Consider the following 25000-nt stretch of genomic DNA (forward strand, 5'->3'; position numbering starts at 1 on the left):
AGATACACTACATAGATATGTCTCTATGTAGTACTGTGGAATAGAGTTCCATGTAGTCATGGCTCTATGTAGTACTGTGGAATAGAGTTCCATGTAGTCATGTCTCTAGGTAGTACTGTGGAATAGAGTTCCATGTAGTCATGGCTCTATGTAGTACTGTGGAATAGAGTTCCATGTAGTCATGGCTCTATGTAGTACTGTGGAATAGAGTTCCATGTAGTCATGGCTCTATGTAGTACTGTGGAATACAGTTCCATGTAGTCATGGCTCTATGTAGTACTGTGGAATACAGTTCCATGTAGTCATGGCTCTATGTAGTACTGTGGAATAGAGTTCCATGTAGTCATGGCTCTATGTAGTACTGTGGAATAGAGTTCCATGTAGTCATGGCTCTATGTAGTACTGTGGAATAGAGTTCCATGTAGTCATGGCTCTATGTAGTACTGTGGAATAGAGTTCCATGTAGTCATGTCTCTATGTAGTACTGTGGAATAGAGGTCCATGTAGTCATGGCTCTATGTAGTACTGTGGAATAGAGTTCCATGTGGTTATGGCTCTATGTAGTGCTGTGAGCCTCCCATAGTCTGTTTTGGACTTGGGGACTGTGAAGAGACCTCTGGTGGCATGTCTTGTGGGATATGCATGGGAGTCTGAGCTGTGTGCTAGTAGTTTAGACAGTGGCACATTCAATATGTTAATACCTCTCACAAATACAAGTAGTGATGAAGTCAACCTCCACTTTGAACCAGCCCCCACAATATTAATGTTCGCTCTCTGTGTACGTCCACGGGCCAGCCGTGCTGCCCTGTTCTGAGCCAAATCAAAAGTCCCTCTTCGTGGCACCTGACCACACGACTGAACAGTAGTCCAGGTGTGACAAAGCTAGGGCTCAGCCCAGTCAAAACTGTTCGCTGCTCTGGCCCCCCAATGGTGGAACAAACTCCCTCACAACGCCAGGACAGCGGAATCAATCACCACCTTCCGGAGACACCTGAAACCCCACCTCTTTAAGGAATACCTAGGATAGGATAAGTAATCCCTCTCACCCCCTCCCCCCTTTAAGATTTAGATGCACTATTGTAATGTGACTGTTCCACTGGATGTCATAAGGTGAATGCACCCATTTGTAAGTCGCTTTGGATAAGAGCGTCTGCTAAATGACTTAAATGTAAATGTAAATGTAACCTCTTGAAACTAGGGGGCACTATTTTATTTTTGGAAAAATAATGTTCCCAAAGTAAACTGCCTATTTCTCAGGACCAGATGCTAGAATATGCATATAATTGACAGATTAGTTTCCAAAACTGTCAAAATATTGTCTGTGAGTATAACAAAACTGTTATTGCAGGCAAAACCCGGAGGAAAATCAAACCAGGAAGTGGCTTCTATTTTGAAAACTCCATTTTCCATAGCCTGCCTTTGCTCCATTTAAAGGGATATCAACCAGATTCCTTTTCCTATCGCTTCCTCAAGGTGTCAACAGTCGTGAGAAATAATTTCAGGCTTTTATTTTGAAAAATGAGCGAGAACGATAACATCGCGTCATTGTATGGCCGGGTCCCAGCAGCGTTTTGTTTGCGCAACAGAGTTTGGGCAGCCCCTCTCCTACTGAAAAAGACATGTCTGTGTCTGTCTAAAAACTACCTGAGGATTGATTATAAAAAACATTTGACATGTTTCTGTGGATATTACGGATACTATTTGGATTTTGTCTGCGTTGTTGTGACCGCTCTTTCCTGTGGATTTCTGAACATAACGTGCCAAACAAACGGAGGTATTTTGGATATAAAAATAATCTTTATGGAACAAAAGGAATGTTTATTGTGTAACTGGGAGTCTCGTGAGTGAAACATCCGAAGATCTTCAAAGGTAAACGATTAATTTGATTGCTTTTCTGATTTTCGTGACCAAGCTACTTTGATGCTAGGTGTTCATAATGTTTTGTCGGCGATCGATAAATTTACACAAACGCTTGGATTGCTTTCGCTGTAAAGCATATTTTCAAAATCTGACACGACAGGTGGATTAACAAAAGGCTAAGCTGTGTTTTGCTATGTTGCACTTGTGATTTCATGAATATAAATATTTTTAGTAATATTATTTGAATGCGGCAATTCAGCGGTTGTTGATGACAATTATCCTGCTAACGGGAAGTCAAGTGACACCCCATCCCGTGAACGGGACCGTTGTCATCATCTGACACTAATTAGCATAACGCAACGGACATAAATCTTCCTAGAAAATATTCCTATTCATGAAAATCACAAGTGAAATATATTGAGACACAGCTTAGCCTTTTATTAATCATCCTGTCATCTCAGATTTTCAAAATATGCTTTTCAGCCAAAGCTAGACAAGCATTTGTGTAAGTTTATCGATAGCCTAGCATAGCATTTTGTCCAGCTAGCAGCAGGTAACTTGGTCACGGAAATCAGAAAAGCAATCAAATTAAATCGTTTACCTTTGATGAGCTTCGGATGTTTTCACTCACAAGACTCCCAGTTAGATAGCAAATGTTCCTTTTTTCCCAAAATATTATTTTTGTAGGCGAAATAGCTCCGTTTGTTCTTCACGTTTGGCTGAGAAATCGCCCGTAAATTGCAGTCATGAAAACGACGAAAAATATTCCAAATTAACTCCATAATATCGACAGAAACATGGCAAACGTTGTTTATAATCAATCCTCAAGGTGTTTTTCAAATATCTGTTCGATAATATATCCATCGGGACAATTAGTTTTCAGTAGGACCGATTGGAGTAATGGCTACCTCAGTATTTTACGCAAGGATCTCTCTGGGAGCATCAGGTGACCACTTGCGCAATCAAGCCGCCTACGGGTATTCTTCAACATAAATGCGTAAAACTACGTCACAATGCTGTAGACACATTCGGGAATACGGAGAAAGAGTAATCTGGTTGATAGCCCATTCACTGCTCAATAAGGACACATTGGAATGCAGCGCTTTCAAAACATGAGGCACTTCCGGATTGGATTTTTTCTCAGGCTTTCGCCTGCAACATCCATTCTGTTATACTCACAGACAATATTTTTACAGTTTTGGAAACTTTAGAGTGTTTTCTATCCTAAGCTGTCAATTATATGCATATTCTAACATCTTGTCCTGACAAAATACCCCGTTTATTATGGGAACGTTTTTTTTTTCAAAAATGATAATACTGCCCCCTAGTCACAAAAGGTTAAAGAACATCCTCTGTGTTCTTTTAGACAGGTAACTCTTTGTCCACAATTCAGGGGGTGTAAAGCCACAACACCCTCTGTGTTCTGTTAGACAGGTAACTCTTTGTCCACAATTCAGTGGGTGTAAAGCCACAACACCCTCTGTCTTTTAGACAGGTAACTCTTTATCCACAATACAGGGGTGTAAAGCCACAACACTTACGTTTTTCCATCTGCAGACTATGATCGATAATGTCAAATGCTGCACTGAAGTCTGCTCCAGAAACATCTACTACAATATTTTGATTATCAATTTCTCTCAGCCAATCATCATTTGTGTAAGTGGTGTGCTTGTTGAAAGTCCTTCCCTATAAGCGTGCTGAAAGACTTAATTTGTTTACTGTGAAATAGCATTGTATCTGGTCAAACACCATCTTTGTGGCAAATCGGAGTGGCAATATCCTCTGTTATTATCCTCATTCATTTTCCATCCAAATTGTCAGACCCCAGTGGCTTTTCATTGCAGATAGACAACAATCATTCTTTCACCTGTTTTTCATCATTTGGTCAGATATACTTGGATGTGTAGCGTCAGAGTTTGTTGCTGGTATTGCATGCCTAAATTTGCTAATCTTGCCATTAAAAGGAATCATTATTGTAGTTGGCAATATCAGTAGGGTTTGTGATGAATGAGCATCTGATTCAATGAATGAGCTGAGTTTACCTTTTTTTCTCTATATTTAATTGAAGCTCCAATTAAATGTAAAACATTTTTTTACCATCATTCTTTATATCATTTATCTTTGTTTCATAGTGTAGTTTATTATTTTTATTCAGTTTAGTCACATGATTTCTCAATTTGCAGTACGTTTGCCAATCAGTTGTGCAGCCAGACTTACTGACCATTCCTTTTGCCTCATCCCTCTCAACCACACCATTTTGCCTCATCCCTCTCAACCACACCATTTTGCCTCATCCCTCAACCAACCATTTTGCCTCATCCCTCTTTTGCCTCATCCCTCTCAACCACACCATTTTGCCTCATCCCTCTCAACCACACCATTTTGCCTCATCCCTCTCAACCACACCATTTTGCCTCATCCCTCTCAACCACACCATTTTGCCTCATCCCTCTCAACCACACCATTTTGCCTCATCCCTCTCAACCACACCATTTTGCCTCATCCCTCTCAACCACACCATTTTGCCTCATCCCTCTCACCACCATCCCTCTCACCATTTTTCAATTCCTTATCAATCCACGGGGATTTAACCGTTTTTACAGTAACTTTCTTAACCTCTTGCTCCTACCCGACACGCAGGCGTCCCATCTAGACATCTGGAAATGCAAATGCGCTACGCTAAATGCTAATAGCACTCGTTGAAACTCAAACGTTCATTAAAATACACATGCAGGGTACTGAATTAAAGCTACACTCGTTGTGAATCCAGGCAAGAAGTTAGATTTTTAAAATGCTTTTCGGCGAAAGCATGAGAAACTATTATCTGATAGCATGTAACACCCCAAAAGACCCGCAGGGGACGTAAACAAAATAATTAGCATAGTCGGCGCTACACAAAACACACAAATAAAATATAAAACATTCATTACCTTTGACCATCTTCTTTGTTGGCACTCCTAGATGTCCCATAAACATTACTATTGGGTTTTTTTTTTCAATTAAATCGGTCCATATATAGCCTAGATATCGATCTTTGAAGACTGTGTGATCAAGGAAAAAAATAGCGTTTCATAACGTAATGTCATTTTTTTTTTATTAAAAAAGTTGACGATAAACTTTCACAAAACACTTCGAAATACTTTTGTAATGCAACTTTAGGTATTAGTAAACGTTAATAAGCGATCAAATTGATCACGAGGCGATGTATATTCTATAGCTGTACGTCTGGAAATAATATCCGGGTAAATCTCCGGTCGGAGACCGGAAGAACTGCGCTGCCTCGTGTCTGTTTGACCAAGAAACAAATCATAGGCAAATGACAAGACTGTTGACATCATGTGGAAGCTGTAGGTATTTAATGTGGTTCACTTTTAACAATGGGTTGAAGTGGCACATGGATATATTTTCCCATTTTCAGTGATCAGATTTTCCTGCACTTTTCGATGAAATGCACGTTCTGTTATAGTCACAGCCGCGATTTAACCAGTTTTATAAACGTCTGAGTGTTTTCTATCCACACATACTAATCATATGCATATACTATATTCCTGGCATGAGTAGCAGGGCGCTGAAATGTTGCGCGATTTTTAACAGAATGTTCGAAAAAAAATGTTGAAAAAGTAGGGGGTAGGAGTAACAGGTTAATGGGTGCATGCTTATTAGAAATGGGATAAATGCGTCTAGTGCTGTGTCTGTTTGCTCCTCATTACACATCACGGACCAACAAATATTCTTTACATCCACAATATAGGAATCACTACAAAAAGTATTGTATGACCTCTTATACACTATATTAGGCCCAGCCTGTCCTCTTATACACTATATTAGGCCCAGCCTTTGGAACTTTGGTTTTCCTAGACGTGGCCACTATATTGTGATCACTACATCCGATGGATTTGTAAACTGGTTTCAAGCACATTTCTGCAGCATTAGTTTTAAGATGTGACCAATACATGTTGATGATGTCATTCCTGTGCTGTTTGTAACGACCCTGGTAGGTTGACTGACAACCTGATCTGTGCTGTTTGTAACGACCCTGGTAGGTTGACTGATAACCTGATCTGTGCTGTTTGTAACGACCCTGGTAGGTTGACTGACAACCTGATCTGTGCTGTTTGCAGACACCTGGTAGGTTTGACTGGTGCAGACCCTGGTAGGTTGACTGATAACCTGATCTGTGCTGTTTGTAAGCCTGGTAGGTTGACTGATAAATCTGTGCTGTTTGTAATACCCTTAAATAACCTGAACCAGGTTGCAGACACAGCTTTTTCTTGACTGGGCAGCTTGATGAAAGCCAGTCAATATTTAAATCACCCAGAAAATATACCTTTTGATATCACATACATTATCAAGCATTTCACACACGTTATCCAGATACTGACTGTTAACACTTTGTGGTCTATAGCAGCTTCCCACCAGAATGGGCTTTAGGTGAGGCAGATGAACCTGTAGCCATATTACTTCAACAGTATTTAACATGAGATCCTCTCTAATCTTTACAGTAAAGTGGTTCTGAATATAAACAGAAACACCTCCACCTTTGGCATTTCTGTCTTTTCGGTAGATGTGATAACCATGTATTGCTACCACTGTATCATCAAGGTATTATCTAAGTGAGTTTCAGAGATAGTCAGAATATGAATGTCATCTGTTCCTAGCAAGTTATTGACTTCATGAACCTTGTTTCTTAAGCAACATATGTTAACATCTATTTCAGCACTTTTCTGGGATGCTTGCTTGTTTTCATTGTTTTCTCATCACTACAGGATGTGACATCATCACTACATGCCATGACATCCTCACTACAGGACGTGACATCATCACTACATGGCGTGATATCATCACTACAGGATGTGACATCATCACTACAGGACATGACATCATCACTACAGGATGTGACATCATCACCACAAGAAGAGAAGGATTGGTGACATCAGAAGGCCTAGTCAGAGAAGGCCTACACCAGTCCAGGGCTTTAAACCACTGGACTGGTGTAGACTGGGTTAGGGGATAGAGAGGTTACAGAAGTTAGGGTTCAGAGGTTAGGGTTCAGAGGAGGGAATGAGAACATGGCTGTTGGGTTGAAGCCTGATTACAACATGAATTTACACTGTATTAAATGTCACTGTATTCAATATATTAACTATATCATTTATCATACTGAACACGGTATTAACTACATTATTTATTTATTAAATAGTGTATGAATTATATTGTATGTTATATTTCATATGGTATTAAATATATTATATTTGATATATTGTGTATTGTAAACTGAGTGGTTCGAGCCCTGAATGCTGATTGGCTGACAGCCATGGGATATCAGACCGGATACCACGGGTATGACAAAACATATTTTTTTAGTGCTCTAATTACGTTGGTAAGCAGTTTGTAAAAGGAATAAGGCATCTGGGGGTTTGTGGTATATGGTCAATATATCACGGCTAAGGGTTGTATCGAGGCAATCTGCGTTGCGTCGTGTTAAGAACAGCCCTTAGCCGTGGTATATTGGGCATATACCACAGCCCTTCCTATACTACACCCCTCGTATACCACACCCCCTCGTATACCACACCCCTCGTGTACCAAACCCCCTAGAATACCACACCCCTCGTATACCACACTCACTCCTATACCACACCCCCTCATGTACCCCCTCATATACCCCCTCATATACCACACCCCCTCATGTACCCCTCGTATACCCCCTCATATACCACACCCCCTCGTATACCCCCTCATATACCACACCCCCTCGTATACCCCCTCATATACCACACCCCTCGTATACCCCCTCATATACCACACCCCCTCATGTACCCCCTTGTATACCCCCTCCTATACCACAACCCCTCAGGTACCCCCTCGTGTACCCCCGCCTATACCACACCCCTTCATGTACCCCCTCGTATACCCAATCGTATACCACACCCCCTCGTATACCCCCTCATATACCACACACCCTCCTATACCACACCCCCTCGTGCCTTATTGCTTAAATAGATGATCAGGAAAGTTATTTAAAAACAACAATTAACTTGGTTATTTTACTCTATTATATTATATATATTATATTATATATTATAATAACTCTATAATATTATATATATTATATTATATATTATTATAACTCTATTATATTATATATATTATATTATATATTATAATAACTCTATAATAGTATATATATTATATTATATATTATAATAACTCTATAATATTATATATATTATATTATATATTATTATAACTCTATTATATTATATATATTATATTATATATTATAATAACTCTATAATATTATATATATTATATTATATATTATTATAACTCTATTATATTATATATATTATATTATATATTATAATAACTCTATAATATTATATATATTATATTATATATTATTATAACTCTATTATATTATATATATTATATTATATATTATAATAACTCTATAATATTATATATATTATATTATATATTATTATAACTCTATTATATTATATATATTATATTATATATTATTATAACTCTATTATATTATATATATTATATTATATATTATTATAACTCTATTATATTATATATATTATATTATATATTATTATAACTCTATTATATTATATATTAGTATAGCTCTATTATATTATATATATTATATTATATATTATTATAGCTCTATTATATTATATATATTATATTATATATTATTATAGCTTTATTATATTATATATTATTATAACTCTGTTATATTATATAATATCTTATTATAACTCTATATTATAGTACATATTATTATAAATGTATTATATTATAGTATATATTATTATAACTCTATTATATTATCAATTATTATAATAATAATAATAATATATGCCATTTAGCAGACGCTTTTATCCAAAGCGACTTACAGTCATGTGTGCATACATTCTACGTATGGGTGGTCCCGGGATTGAACCCACTACCCTGGCATTACAAGCGCCATGCTCTACCAACTGAGCTATTATATTATATTATATATTATTATAACTCTATTATATTATATATATTATATTATATATTATTATAACTCTATTATATTGTATATATTATATTATATATTATTATAACTCAATTATATTATATATTAGTATAGCTCTATTATATTATATATATTATATTATATATTATTATAGCTTTATTATATTATATATTATTATAACTCTGTTATATTATATATATATTATATTATATATTATTATAACTCTATTATATTATATTATATATTATTATAACTCTATTATATTATATTATATATTATTATAACTATGTTATATTATATAATATCTTATTATAACTCTATATTATAGTACATATTATTATAAATGTATTATATTATATTATATATTATTATAACTCTATTATATTATATATTATTATAAATGTATTATATTATAGTATATATTATTATAACTCTATTATATTATATATTATTATAACTCTATTATATTGTATTATGTCCGTAAACACACCGGCCAGCTGGTCTGCGCATGCTCTGAGGGCGCGGCTGGGGATGCCGTCAAGGCTGCAGGCCCAGACGGCATCCCCAGCCGCGCCCTCAGAGCATGCGCAGACCAGCTGGCCGGTGTGTTTACGGACATATTCAATCAATCCCTATACCAGTCTGCTGTTCCCACATGCTTCAAGAGGGCCACCATTGTTCCTGTTCCCAAGAAAGCTAAGGTAACTGAGCTAAACGACTACCGCCCCGTAGCACTCACTTCCGTCATCATGAAGTGCTTTGAGAGACTAGTCAAGGACCATATCACCTCCACCCTACCTGACACCCTAGACCCACTCCAATTTGCTTACCGCCCAAATAGGTCCACAGACGATGCAATCTCAACCACACTGCACACTGCCCTAACCCACCTGGACAAGAGGAATACCTATGTGAGAATGCTGTTCATCGACTACAGCTCGGCATTCAACACCATAGTACCCTCCAAGCTCGTCATCAAGCTCGAGACCCTGGGTCTCGACCCCGCCCTGTGCAACTGGGTACTGGACTTCCTGACGGGCCGCCCCAGGTGGTGAGGGTAGGCAACAACATCTCCTCCCCGCTGATCCTCAACACGGGGGCCCCACAAGGGTGCGTTCTGAGCCCTCTCCTGTACTCCCTGTTCACCCACGACTGCGTGGCCACGCACGCCTCCAACTCAATCATCAAGTTTGCGGACGACACAACAGTGGTAGGCTTGATTACCAACAACGACGAGACGGCCTACAGGGAGGAGGTGAGGGCCCTCGGAGTGTGGTGTCAGGAAAATAACCTCACACTCAACGTCAACAAAACTAAGGAGATGATTGTGGACTTCAGGAAACAGCAGAGGGAACACCCCTATCCACATCGATGGAACAGTAGTGGAGAGGGTAGCTAGTTTTAAGTTCCTCGGCATACACATCACAGACAAACTGAATTGGTCCACTCACACTGACAGCGTCGTGAAGAAGGCGCAGCAGCGCCTATTCAACCTCAGGAGGCTGAAGAAATTCGGCTTGTCACCAAAAGCACTCACAAACTTCTACAGATGCACAATCGAGAGCATCCTGGCGGGCTGTATCACCGCCTGGTACGGCAACTGCTCCGCCCTCAACCGTAAGGCTCTCCAGAGGGTAGTGAGGACTGCACAACGCATCACCGGGGGCAAACTACCTGCCCTCCAGGACACCTACACCACCCGTTGTTACAGGAAGGCCATAAAGATCATCAAGGACATCAACCACCCGAACCACTGCCTGTTCACCCCGCTATCATCCAGAAGGCGAGGTCAGTACAGGTGCATCAAAGCTGGGACCGAGAGACTGAAAAACAGCTTCTATCTCAAGGCCATCAGACTGTTAAACAGCCACCACTAACACTGAGTGGCTGCTGCCAACACACTGTCATTGACACTGACCCAACTCCAGCCATTTTAATAATGGGAATTGATGGGAAATGATGTAAATATATCACTAGCCACTTTAAACAATGCTACCTTATATAATGTTACTTACCCTACATTATTCATCTCATATGCATATGTATATACTGTACTCTACATCATCGACTGCATCCTTATGTAACACATGTATCACTAGCCACTTTAACTATGCCACTTTGTTTACTTTGTCTACACACTCATCTCATATGTATATACTGTACTCGATACCATCTACTGTATGCTGCTCTGTACCATCACTCATTCATATATCCTTATGTACATGTTCCTTATCCCCTTACACTGTGTATAAGACAGTAGTTTTGGAATTGTTAGTTAGATTACTTGTTGGTTATCACTGCATTGTCGGAACTAGAAGCACAAGCATTTCGCTACACTCGCATTAACATCTGCTAACCATGTGTATGTGACAAATAAAATTTGATTTGATTTGATTTGATTTTATATATATTATAACTCTATTATATTATATTATATATTATTATAACTCTATTATATTATATTATATATTATTATAACTATTATATTATATATATTATATTATATATTATAATGACTCTATAATATTATATTATATATTATAATAACTCTATTATATTATATATTATTATAACTCTATTATATTATATATTATTATAACCCTATTATATTATATATATTATATTATATATTATTATAACTCTATTATATTATATATTATTATAACTCTATTATATTATATATATTATATTATATATTATTATAACTCTATTATATTATATATATTATATTATATATTATTATAACTCTATTATATTATATATTATTATAACCCTATTATATTATATATATTATATTATATATTATTATAACTCTATTATATTATATATTATTATAGCTCTATTATATTATATATATTATATTATATATTATTATAACTCTATTATATTATATATTATTATAACTCTATTATATTATATATATTATATTATATATTATTATAACTCTATTATATTATATATATTATATTATATATTATTATAACTCTATTATATTATATTATATATTATTATAACTCTATTATATTATATATTATTATAACTCTATTATATTATATATTATAACCCTATTATATGTGTGTGTGTGTGTGTGTGTGTGTGTGTGTGTGTGTGTGTGTGTGTGTGTGTGTGTGTGTGTGTGTGTGTGTGTGTGTGTGTGTGTGTGTGTGTGTGTGTGTGTGTGTGTGTGTGTGTGTGTGTGTGTGTGTGTGTGTGTGTGTGTGTGTGTGTGCTTGTGTGCGCTAGAGAGCTATGAGGAAAAGATTTAAACAGCCAGATAACAGGTCACACCTGAAAATCTCAACTATAACAATAATCTTTCTCTCTTTCTCCCTCTTTCTCTCCCTCTCTCTCTGTCTCTCCAGCTCATTCACTTGCTCCACCTCTCTCTCTCTCTCTCTTCCTCGGCCTCTCCCTCTCTCTCTCTCCCTCTTCCTCTGTCTCCTCCTCTCTATGCCTCTCTGTCTGTCTCTCTCCCCTAGCTCCTAACCCTAACCCTAACCTTACCATAACCCTAACATTAACTCTGACCTTAATCCTAACCCAAAAACCTTACCATAACCATAACCCTAGCCTTAACCTTAACCTTGCCATAACCCTAACCTTACACCTAGCTCCTAACCCTAATCTTACCTTAACCCTAAATTTAACACTTACCTAACTATACCTAACACACACAGACAGACACACAGACACACACACAAACAAACACAGACACACAGACAGACACACAGACACACACACACACACACAGACACACAGACAGACACACAGACACACACCCACAGACACACACAGACACACACACATTGACACACAGACAGACACACACACAGACACACACACAGATACACACAGACAGACACACACACACACACAGACACACACACATTGACACACAGACAGACACACACACAGATACACAGATACACACACACACAGACAGACACACAGACAGACACACACACAGACACACACCCACAGACACACACAGACACACACACATTGACACACAGACAGACACACACACAGACACACACACAGATACACACAGACAGACAGACACACACACACACACACACACACACACACACACACACACACACACACACACACACACACACACACACACACACACACACACACACACACACACACACACACACACACACACACACACACATTGACACACAGACAGACACACACACAGATACACACAGACAGACACACACACACAGACACACACACACAGACACACACACACAGACACACAGACACACACCCCACCCCGCTCAGTCAGTAGAACAAACAGATATGAACAGAGAGAGAGAGAGAGCTCTCATTAACTAATGAACAGACGTAATCACAGACACACACCCCACCCCGCTCAGTCAGTAGAACAAACAGATATGAACAGAGAGAGCGAGAGCTCTCATTAACTAATGAACAGACGTAATCACAGACACACACCCCGCTCAGTCAGTAGAACAAACAGATATGAACAGAGAGAGAGAGAGAGAGCTCTCATTAACTAATGAACAGACGTAATCACAGACACACACCCCGCTCAGTCAGTAGAACAAACAGATATGAACAGAGAGAGAGAGAGAGCTCTCATTAACTAATGAACAGACGTAATCACAGACACACACCCCGCTCAGTCAGTAGAACAAACAGATATGAACAGAGAGAGAGAGAGAGAGAGCTCAGCCTCCAGTATTTATGCTGCAGTAGTTTATGTGTCGGGGGGCTAGGGTCAGTTTGTTTATCTGGAGTACTTCTCCTGTCCTATTCGGTGTCCTGTGTAAATCTAAGTGTGCGTTCTCTAATTCTCTCCTTCTCTCTTTCTTTCTCTCTCTCGGAGGACCTGAGCCCTAGAACCATGCCCCAGGACTACCTGACATGATGACTCCTTGCTGTCCCCAGTCCACCTGGCCATGCTGCTGCTCCAGTTTCAACTGGCCTGGGCCCTAGGACCATGTCCCAGGACTACCTGACATGAGGACTCCTTGCTGTCCCCAGTCCACCTGGCCATGCTCCTGCTCCAGTTTCAACTGTTCTGCCTTACTATTATTCAACCATGCTGGTCATTTATGAACATTTGAACATCTTGGCCACGTTCTGTTATAATCTCCACCTGGCACAGCCAGAAGAGGACTGGCCACCCCACATATGCTCTCTCTAATTCTCTTTCTTTCTCTCTCTCGGAGGACCTGAGCCCTAGGACCGTGCCCCAGGACTACCTGACATGATGGCTCTTGCTGTCCCCAGTCCATCTGACTGTGCTGCTGCTCCAGTTTCAACTGTTCTGCCTTATTATTATTTGACCATGCTGGTCATTTATGAACATTTGAACATCTTGGTCATGTTCTGTTATAATCTCTAACACAGCCAGAAGAGGACTGGCCACCCCACATAGCCCGGTTCCTCTCTAGGTTTCTTCCTAGGTTTTGGCCTTTCTAGGGAGTTTTTCCTAGCCACCGTGCTTTTACACCTGCATTGTTTGCTGTTTGGGGTTTTAGGCTGGGTTTCTGTACAGCACTTTGAGATATCAGCTGATGTACGAAGGGCTATATAAATAAATTTGATTTGATTTGATTTGATTTGATTAACTAATGAACAGACGTAATCACAGACACACACCCCGCTCAGTCAGTAGAACAAACAGATATGAACAGAGAGAGAGAGAGAGCTCTCATTAACTAATGAACAGACGTAATCACAGACACACACCCCGCTCAGTCAGTAGAACAAACAGATATGAACAGAGAGAGAGAGAGCTCTCATTAACTAATGAACAGACGTAATCACAGACACACACCCCGCTCAGTCAGTAGAACAAACAGATATGAACAGAGAGAGAGAGAGAGCTCTCATTAACTAATGAACAGACGTAATCACAGACACACACCCCGCTCAGTCAGTAGAACAAACAGATATGAACAGAGAGAGAGAGAGCTCTCATTAACTAATGAACAGACGTAATCACAGACACACACCCCGCTCAGTCAGTAGAACAAACAGATATGAACAGAGAGAGAGAGAGAGCTCTCATTAACTAATGAACAGACGTAATCACAGACACACACCCCGCTCAGTCAGTAGAACAAACAGATATGAACAGAGAGAGAGAGAGCTCTCATTAACTAATGAACAGACGTAATCAAGGACATGGCTATCACACATCTCTCTCTACTCTGCCATTTCTTTCCTCCTGACAGACAGAACAGTCCTCTCTTCTCTCGTTCTCTCTACTCTTTTCTTCCCCTCCATCTTTCTCTCCCTTTTACCATCTTCACTATTGTCTCTTTTCCACATTACGTTCTCTCTACCCTTAAATCTCTCTCTTTCTCTCTCTTTCTTTCTCTCTCTCTTTCTTTCCCTCTTTCTTTCTCTATTTCTTTCTTTCGCTCTTTCTCTCTCTTTCTTTCTCTCATTCTTTCTCTCTTTCTATCTCTCTCTCTCTCTTTCTTTCTTTCTTTCTTTCTCTCTTTCTTTCTCTCTTTCTTTCTCTCCATCATGGAGGCTGTAGCCGTGTTTTCTTTCCGAGCAAAAGAACGAGACGAGCTCAGCTTCCAGAAAGGAGAGATACTGAAGGTGGGTATGTGTGTGTGTGTGTGTGTGTGTGTGTGTGTGTGTGTGTGTGTGTGTGTGTGTGTGTGTGTGTGTGTGTGTGTGTGTGTGTGTGTGTGTGTGTGTGTGTGTGTGTGTGTGTGTGTGTGTGTGTGTGTGTGTGCGTGCGTGCGTGCGTGATACTGTAGATGAACAGAACTAATACATATGAGTGAATAGTGTGTGATCGTTCTGTGAAGGACAGATGAGGGAATAGTGTGTGATCGTTCTGTGAAGGACAGATGAGGGAATAGTGTGTGATCGTTCTGTGAAGGACAGATGAGGGAATAATGTGTGATCGTTCTGTGAAGGGCAGATGAGTGAATAGTGTGTGATCGTTCTGTGAAGAACAGATGAGGGAATAGTGTGTGATCGTTCTGTGAAGGACAGATGAGGGAATAGTGTGTGATCGTTCTGTGAAGGGCAGATGAGGGAATAGTGTGTGATCGTTCTGTGAAGGGCAGATGAGTGAATAGTGTGTGATCGTTCTGTGAAGGACAGATGAGGGAATAGTGTGTGATCGTTCTGTGAAGGACAGATGAGGGAATAGTGTGTGATCGTTCTGTGAAGGACAGATGAGTGAATAGTGTGTGATGATTCTGTGAAGGGCAGATGAGGGAATAATGTGTGATCGTTCTGTGAAGGGCAGATGAGTGAATAGTGTGTGATCGTTCTGTGAAGGGCAGATGAGTGAATAGTGTGTGATCGTTCTGTGAAGGACAGATGAGGGAATAATGTGTGATTGTTCTGTGAAGGGCAGATGAGGGAATAATGTGTGATCGTTCTGTGAAGGACAGATGAGTGAATAGTGTGTGATCGTTCTGTGAAGGACAGATGAGTGAATAGTGTGTGATCGTTCTGTGAAGGGCAGATGAGTGAATAGTGTGTGATCGTTCTGTGAAGGACAGATGAGTGAATAGTGTGTGATCGTTCTGTGAAGGACAGATGAGTGAATAGTGTGTGATCGTTCTGTGAAGGACAGATGAGTGAATAGTGTGTGATCGTTCTGTGAAGGACATATGACTACGTTACTGTACAGAACAGAAGAGAAGAGAGGCAGAGCACTGGGCAGAAGAGACTCATTTTCAGGTTTAGAAAATTGCTGAATGACAATGAAACGTTATCAAAAACATTCTCCACAGGATTACAGTAAGGGATAGATCAAAACATTCTCCACAGGCTTACAGTAAGGGTTGGATCAACAACATTCTCCACAGGATTACAGTAAGGTATAGATCAAAACATTCTCCACAGGATTACAGTAAGGGATAGATCAAAACATTCTCCACAGGATTACAGTAAGGGATAGATGGAAACATTTTCCACAGGATTACAGTAAGGGATAGATGGAAACATTCTCCACAGGATTACAGTAAGGGATAGATGGAAACGTTCTCCACAGGATTACAGTAAGGGATAGATGGAAACATTCTCCACAGGATTACAGCAAGGCATAAATCAACAACATTCTCCACAGGATTACAGTAAGGGTTAGATCAAAACATTATCCACAAGCTTACAGTAAGGCATAGATCAACATTCTCCACAGGATTATAGTAAGGCATTCATGGAGACATTCTCCACAGGATTACAGTAAGGGATAGATGGAAACATTCTCCACATGATTACAGTAAGGGATAGATCAAAACATTCTCCACAGGATTACAGTAAGGGATAGATCAAAACATTATCCACAGGATTACAGTAAGGGATAGATCAAAACATTCTCCACAGGCTTACAGTAAGGGATAGATCAAAACATTCTCCACAGGATTACAGTAAGGGATAGATCAAAACATTCTCCACAGGCTTACAGTAAGGGATAGATCAAAACATTCTCCACAGGCTTACAGTAAGGGATAGATCAAAACATTCTCCACAGGATTACAGTAAGGGATAGATCAAAACATTCTCCACAGGCTTACAGTAAGGGATAGATCAAAACATTCTCCACAGGATTACAGTAAGGGATAGATCAAAACATTCTCCACAGGATTACAGTAAGGGATAGATCAAAACATTCTCCACATGATTACAGTAAGGGATAGATCAAAACATTATCAATGGTTAAATTGAAGAACATCCTTAAAGACTCCTTCCAGTTGCAACCGTGACCTGACCTCCATGCTCCAGCCTCTGACCTGTGACCTCTAACCTCTCTAGGTGACGGAGATGGATGAGGATCCTAATTGGATGATGGCAGAACTCCACGGGAGGCGAGGCTACGTCCCTGAGAACTACATTAGTCTGTTACCACACCCGTTAGTATTATATAACGATTAAATACCTGCTATACCTAACCATTATATACCTACTATACCTACTATACCTAACCATTATATACCTACTATACCTACTATACCTAACCATTATATACCTACTATACCTAACCCTTATATACCTACTATACCTAACCATTATATACCTACTATACCTAACCATTATATACCTACTATACCTACTATACCTAACCATTATATACCTACTATACCTAACCCTTATATACCTACTATACCTAACCATTATATACCTACTATACCTAACCCTTATATACCTACTATACCTAACCATTATATACCTACTATACCTACTATACCTAACCCTTATATACCTACTATACCTAACCATTATATACCTACTATACCTAACCATTATATACCTACTATACCTAACCCTTATATACCTACTATACCTAACCATTATATACCTACTATACCTACTATACCTAACCCTTATATACCTACTATACCTAACCATTATATATCTACTATATCTAACCCTTATATACCTACTATACCTAACCATTATATACCTACTATACCTAACCCTTATATACCTACTATACCTACTATACCTAACCCTTATATACCTACTATACCTAACCCTTATATACCTACTATATCTAACCCTTATATACCTACTATACCTAACCCTTATATACCTACTATACCTAACCATTATATACCTACTATATCTAACCATTATATACCTACTATACCTACTATACCTAACCCTTATATACCTACTATATCTACTATACCTAACCCTTATATACCTACTATACCTACTATACCTAACCCTTATATACCTACTATACCTAACCATTATATACCTACTATACCTACTATACCTAACCCTTATATACCTACTATACCTAACCATTATATACCTACTATACCTACTATACCTAACCCTTATATACCTACTATACCTAACCATTATATACCTACTATACCTACTATACCTAACCCTTATATACCTACTATATCTACTATACCTAACCATTATATACCTACTATACCTAACCCTTATATACCTACTATACCTACTATACCTAACCCTTATATACCTACTATATCTACTATACCTAACCATTATATACCTACTATACCTAACCCTTATATACCTACTATATCTACTATACCTAACCCTTATATACCTACTATACCTACTATACCTAACCCTTATATACCTACTATACCTAACCATTATATACCTACTATACCTACTATACCTAACCCTTATATACCTACTATACCTAACCATTATATACCTACTATACCTACTATACCTAACCCTTATATACCTACTATACCTAACCATTATATACCTACTATACCTACTATACCTAACCCTTATATACCTACTATACCTAACCATTATATACCTACTATACCTACTATACCTAACCGTTATATACCTACTATATCTAACCATTATATACCTACTATACCTACTATACCTAACCCTTATATACCTACTATATCTAACCCTTATATACCTACTATATCTAACCCTTATATACCTACTATACCTAACCATTATATACCTACTATACCTAACCATTATATACCTACTATACCTAACCATTATATACCTACTATATCTAACCCTTATATACCTACTATACCTAACCATTATATACCTACTATACCTAACCATTATATACCTACTATACCTAACCATTATATACCTACTATACCTAACCCTTATATACCTACTATATCTAACCCTTATATACCTAACCCTTATATACCTACTATACCTACTATACCTAACACTTATATACCTACTATACCTAACTCTTATATACCTACTATATCTAACCCTTATATACCTACTATACCTAACCATTATATACCTACTATACCTAACCATTATATACCTACTATAACTAACCCTTATATATCTACTATACCTAACCCTTATATACCTACTATACCTACTATACCTAACCCTTATATACCTACTATACCTAACCCTTATATACCTACTATATCTAACCCTTATATACCTACTATACCTAACCCTTATATACCTACTATACCTACTATATCTAACCCTTATATACCTACTATACCTAACCCTTATATACCTACTATACCTAACCTTTATATACCTACTATACCTAACCCTTATATACCTACTATACCTACTATATCTAACCCTTATATACCTACTATACCTAACCCTTATATACCTACTATACCTACTATACCTAACCCTTATATACCTACTATACCTAACCCTTATATACCTACTATACCTACTATACCTAACCCTTATATACCTACTATATCTAACCATTATATACCCTATATATAATATATATAACCCTTACATACCTACTATATCTAACCCTTATATACCTACTATACCTACTATACCTAACACTTATATACCTACTATATCTAACCATTATATACCTACTATATCTAACCCTTATATACCTACTATATCTAACCCTTATATACCTACTATATCTAACCCTTATATACCTACTATACCTACTATACCTAACCCTTATATACCTACTATATCTAACCATTATATACCTACTATACCTAACCATTATATACCTACTATACCTAACCATTATATACCTACTATACCTAACCCTTATATACCTACTATACCTACTATACCTAACCCTTATATACCTACTATACCTAACCATTATATACCTACTATACCTAACCATTATATACCTACTATACCTAACCCTTATATACCTACTATACCTAACCCTTATATACCTATATACCTACCCTATACCTACTATACCTAACCTTATATACCTACTATACCTATATACCTACTATACCTAACCCTTATATACCTACTATACCTAACCCTTATATACCTACTATATCTTATATACCTACTATACCTAACCCTTATATACCTACTATACCTACTATATCTAACCCTTATATACCTACTATACCTAACCCTTATATACCTACTATACCTAACCCTTATATACCTACTATACCTAACCCTTATATACCTACTATACCTACTATATCTAACCCTTATATACCTACTATACCTAACCCTTATATACCTACTATACCTACTATACCTAACCCTTATATACCTACTATACCTAACCCTTATATACCTACTATACCTACTATACCTAACCCTTATATACCTACTATATCTAACCATTATATACCTACTATATCTACTATATCTAACCCTTATATACCTACTATATCTAACCCTTATATACCTACTATACCTAACCCTTATATACCTACTATGCCTACTATACCTAACACTTATATACCTACTATATCTAACCATTATATACCTACTATATCTAACCCTTATATACCTACTATATCTAACCCTTATATACCTACTATACCTAACCCTTATATACCTACTATACCTAACCCTTATATACCTACTATACCTAACCCTTATATACCTACTATACCTAACCCTTATATACCTACTATACCTACTATACCTACTATACCTAACCCTTATATACCTACTATACCTAACCCTTATATACCTACTATACCTAACCATTATATACCTACTATACCTAACCCTTATATACCTACTATACCTACTATACCTAACCATTATATACCTACTATATCTACTATACCTAACCCTTATATACCTACTATATCTAACCCTTATATACCTACTATACCTACTATACCTAACCCTTATATACCTACTATACCTACTATACCTAACCCTTATATACCTACTATACCTAACCATTATATACCTACTATACCTACTATACCTAACACTTATATACCTACTATATCTAACCATTATATACCTACTATATCTACTATACCTAACCCTTATATACCTACTATACCTAACCCTTATATACCTACTATACCTAACCCTTATATACCTACTATACCTACTATACCTAACCCTTATATACCTACTATACCTACTATACCTAACCCTTATATACCTACTATACCTAACCATTATATATCTACTATATCTAACCATTATATACCTACTATACCTAACCATTATATACCTACTATACCTACTATACCTAACCCTTATATACCTACTATATCTAACCATTATATACCTACTATATCTACTATACCTAACCCTTATATACCTACTATACCTACTATACCTAACCCTTATATACCTACTATACCTAACTCTTATATATCTACTATATCTAACCCTTATATACCTACTATATCTAACCCTTATATACCTACTATACCTAACCCTTATATACCTACTATACCTAACCCTTATATACCTACTATACCTAACCCTTATATACCTACTATACCTAACTCTTATATACCTACTATACCTAACCATTATATACCTATTATACCTAACCATTATATACCTACTATATCTAACCCTTATATACCTACTATACCTACTATACCTAACCATTATATACCTACTATACCTAACCATTATATACCTACTATACCTACTATACCTACTATACCTAACCATTATATACCTACTATACCTAACCATTATATACCTACTATACCTAACCATTATATACCTACTATATCTAACCCTTATATACCTACTATACCTACTATACCTAACCATTATATACCTACTATACCTAACCATTATATACCTACTATACCTACTATATCTAACCATTATATACCTACTATATCTAACCCTTATATACCTACTATACCTAACCATTATATATCTACTATATCTAACCATTATATACCTACTATACCTAACCATTATATACCTACTATATCTACTATACCTAACCATTATATACCTACTATACCTAACCATTATATACCTACTATACCTAACCATTATATACCTACTATACCTAACCCTTATATACCTACTATACCTACTATACCTAACCATTATATACCTACTATACCTAACCCTTATATACCTACTATACCTAACCCTTATATACCTACTATATCTAACCCTTATATACCTACTATACCTAACCATTATATACCTACTATACCTAACCCTTATATACCTACTATACCTAACCCTTATATACCTACTATATCTAACCCTTATATACCTACTATACCTAACCCTTATATACCTACTATATCTAACCCTTATATACCTACTATACCTAACCATTATATACCTACTATACCTACTATACCTAACACTTATATACCTACTATACCTAACCCTTATATACCTACTATATCTAACCCTTATATACCTACTATACCTAACCATTATATACCTACTATACCTAACCATTATATACCTACTATACCTAACCCTTATATACCTACTATACCTACTATACCTAACCCTTATATACCTACTATACCTAACCCTTATATACCTACTATACCTACTATATCTAACCCTTATATACCTACTATACCTAACCCTTATATACCTACTATACCTAACCTTTATATACCTACTATACCTAACCCTTATATACCTACTATACCTACTATATCTAACCCTTATATACCTACTATACCTAACCCTTATATACCTACTATACCTACTATACCTAACCCTTATATACCTACTATACCTAACCCTTATATACCTACTATACCTACTATACCTAACCCTTATATACCTACTATATCTAACCATTATATACCTACTATATATAATATATATAACCCTTACATACCTACTATATCTAACCCTTATATACCTACTATACCTAACCCTTATATACCTACTATACCTACTATACCTAACACTTATATACCTACTATATCTAACCATTATATACCTACTATATCTAACCCTTATATACCTACTATATCTAACCCTTATATACCTACTATATCTAACCCTTATATACCTACTATACCTACTATACCTAACCCTTATATACCTACTATATCTAACCCTTATATACCTACTATACCTAACCATTATATACCTACTATACCTAACCATTATATACCTACTATACCTAACCCTTATATACCTACTATACCTACTATACCTAACCCTTATATACCTACTATACCTAACCATTATATACCTACTATACCTAACCATTATATACCTACTATACCTAACCCTTATATACCTACTATACCTAACCCTTATATACCTACTATACCTACTATACCTAACCCTTATATACCTACTATACCTAACCCTTATATACCTACTATACCTAACCCTTATATACCTACTATACCTACTATACCTAACCCTTATATACCTACTATACCTAACCCTTATATACCTACTATATCTAACCCTTATATACCTACTATACCTAACCCTTATATACCTACTATACCTACTATATCTAACCCTTATATACCTACTATACCTAACCCTTATATACCTACTATACCTAACCCTTATATACCTACTATACCTAACCCTTATATACCTACTATACCTACTATATCTAACCCTTATATACCTACTATACCTAAACCGTATATACCTACTATACCTACTATACCTAACCCTTATATACCTACTATACCTAACCCTTATATACCTACTATACCTACTATACCTAACCCTTATATACCTACTATATCTAACCATTATATACCTACTATATCTACTATATCTAACCCTTATATACCTACTATATCTAACCCTTATATACCTACTATACCTAACCCTTATATACCTACTATGCCTACTATACCTAACACTTATATACCTACTATATCTAACCATTATATACCTACTATATCTAACCCTTATATACCTACTATATCTAACCCTTATATACCTACTATACCTAACCCTTATATACCTACTATACCTAACCCTTATATACCTACTATACCTAACCCTTATATACCTACTATACCTAACCCTTATATACCTACTATACCTACTATACCTACTATACCTAACCCTTATATACCTACTATACCTAACCCTTATATACCTACTATACCTAACCATTATATACCTACTATACCTAACCCTTATATACCTACTATACCTACTATACCTAACCATTATATACCTACTATATCTACTATACCTAACCCTTATATACCTACTATATCTAACCCTTATATACCTACTATACCTACTATACCTAACCCTTATATACCTACTATACCTACTATACCTAACCCTTATATACCTACTATACCTAACCCTTATATACCTACTATACCTACTATACCTAACCCTTATATACCTACTATACCTACTATATCTAACCCTTATATATCTACTATACCTAACCATTATATACCTACTATATCTACTATA

General features: G+C 36.8%; 1 pseudogene; it reads left to right on the forward strand.

The window, feature by feature from the left end:
- The first annotated feature begins 15296 nt into the window (after window positions 1–15296).
- LOC124023061 overlaps window positions 15297–25000 on the forward strand; it is a 26432-nt pseudogene continuing 16728 nt past the window's right edge.

The sequence above is a fragment of the Oncorhynchus gorbuscha genome, unplaced genomic scaffold (assembly GCF_021184085.1).
Source record: "Oncorhynchus gorbuscha isolate QuinsamMale2020 ecotype Even-year unplaced genomic scaffold, OgorEven_v1.0 Un_scaffold_1493, whole genome shotgun sequence".
NCBI classification, from domain to species: domain Eukaryota; kingdom Metazoa; phylum Chordata; class Actinopteri; order Salmoniformes; family Salmonidae; genus Oncorhynchus; species Oncorhynchus gorbuscha.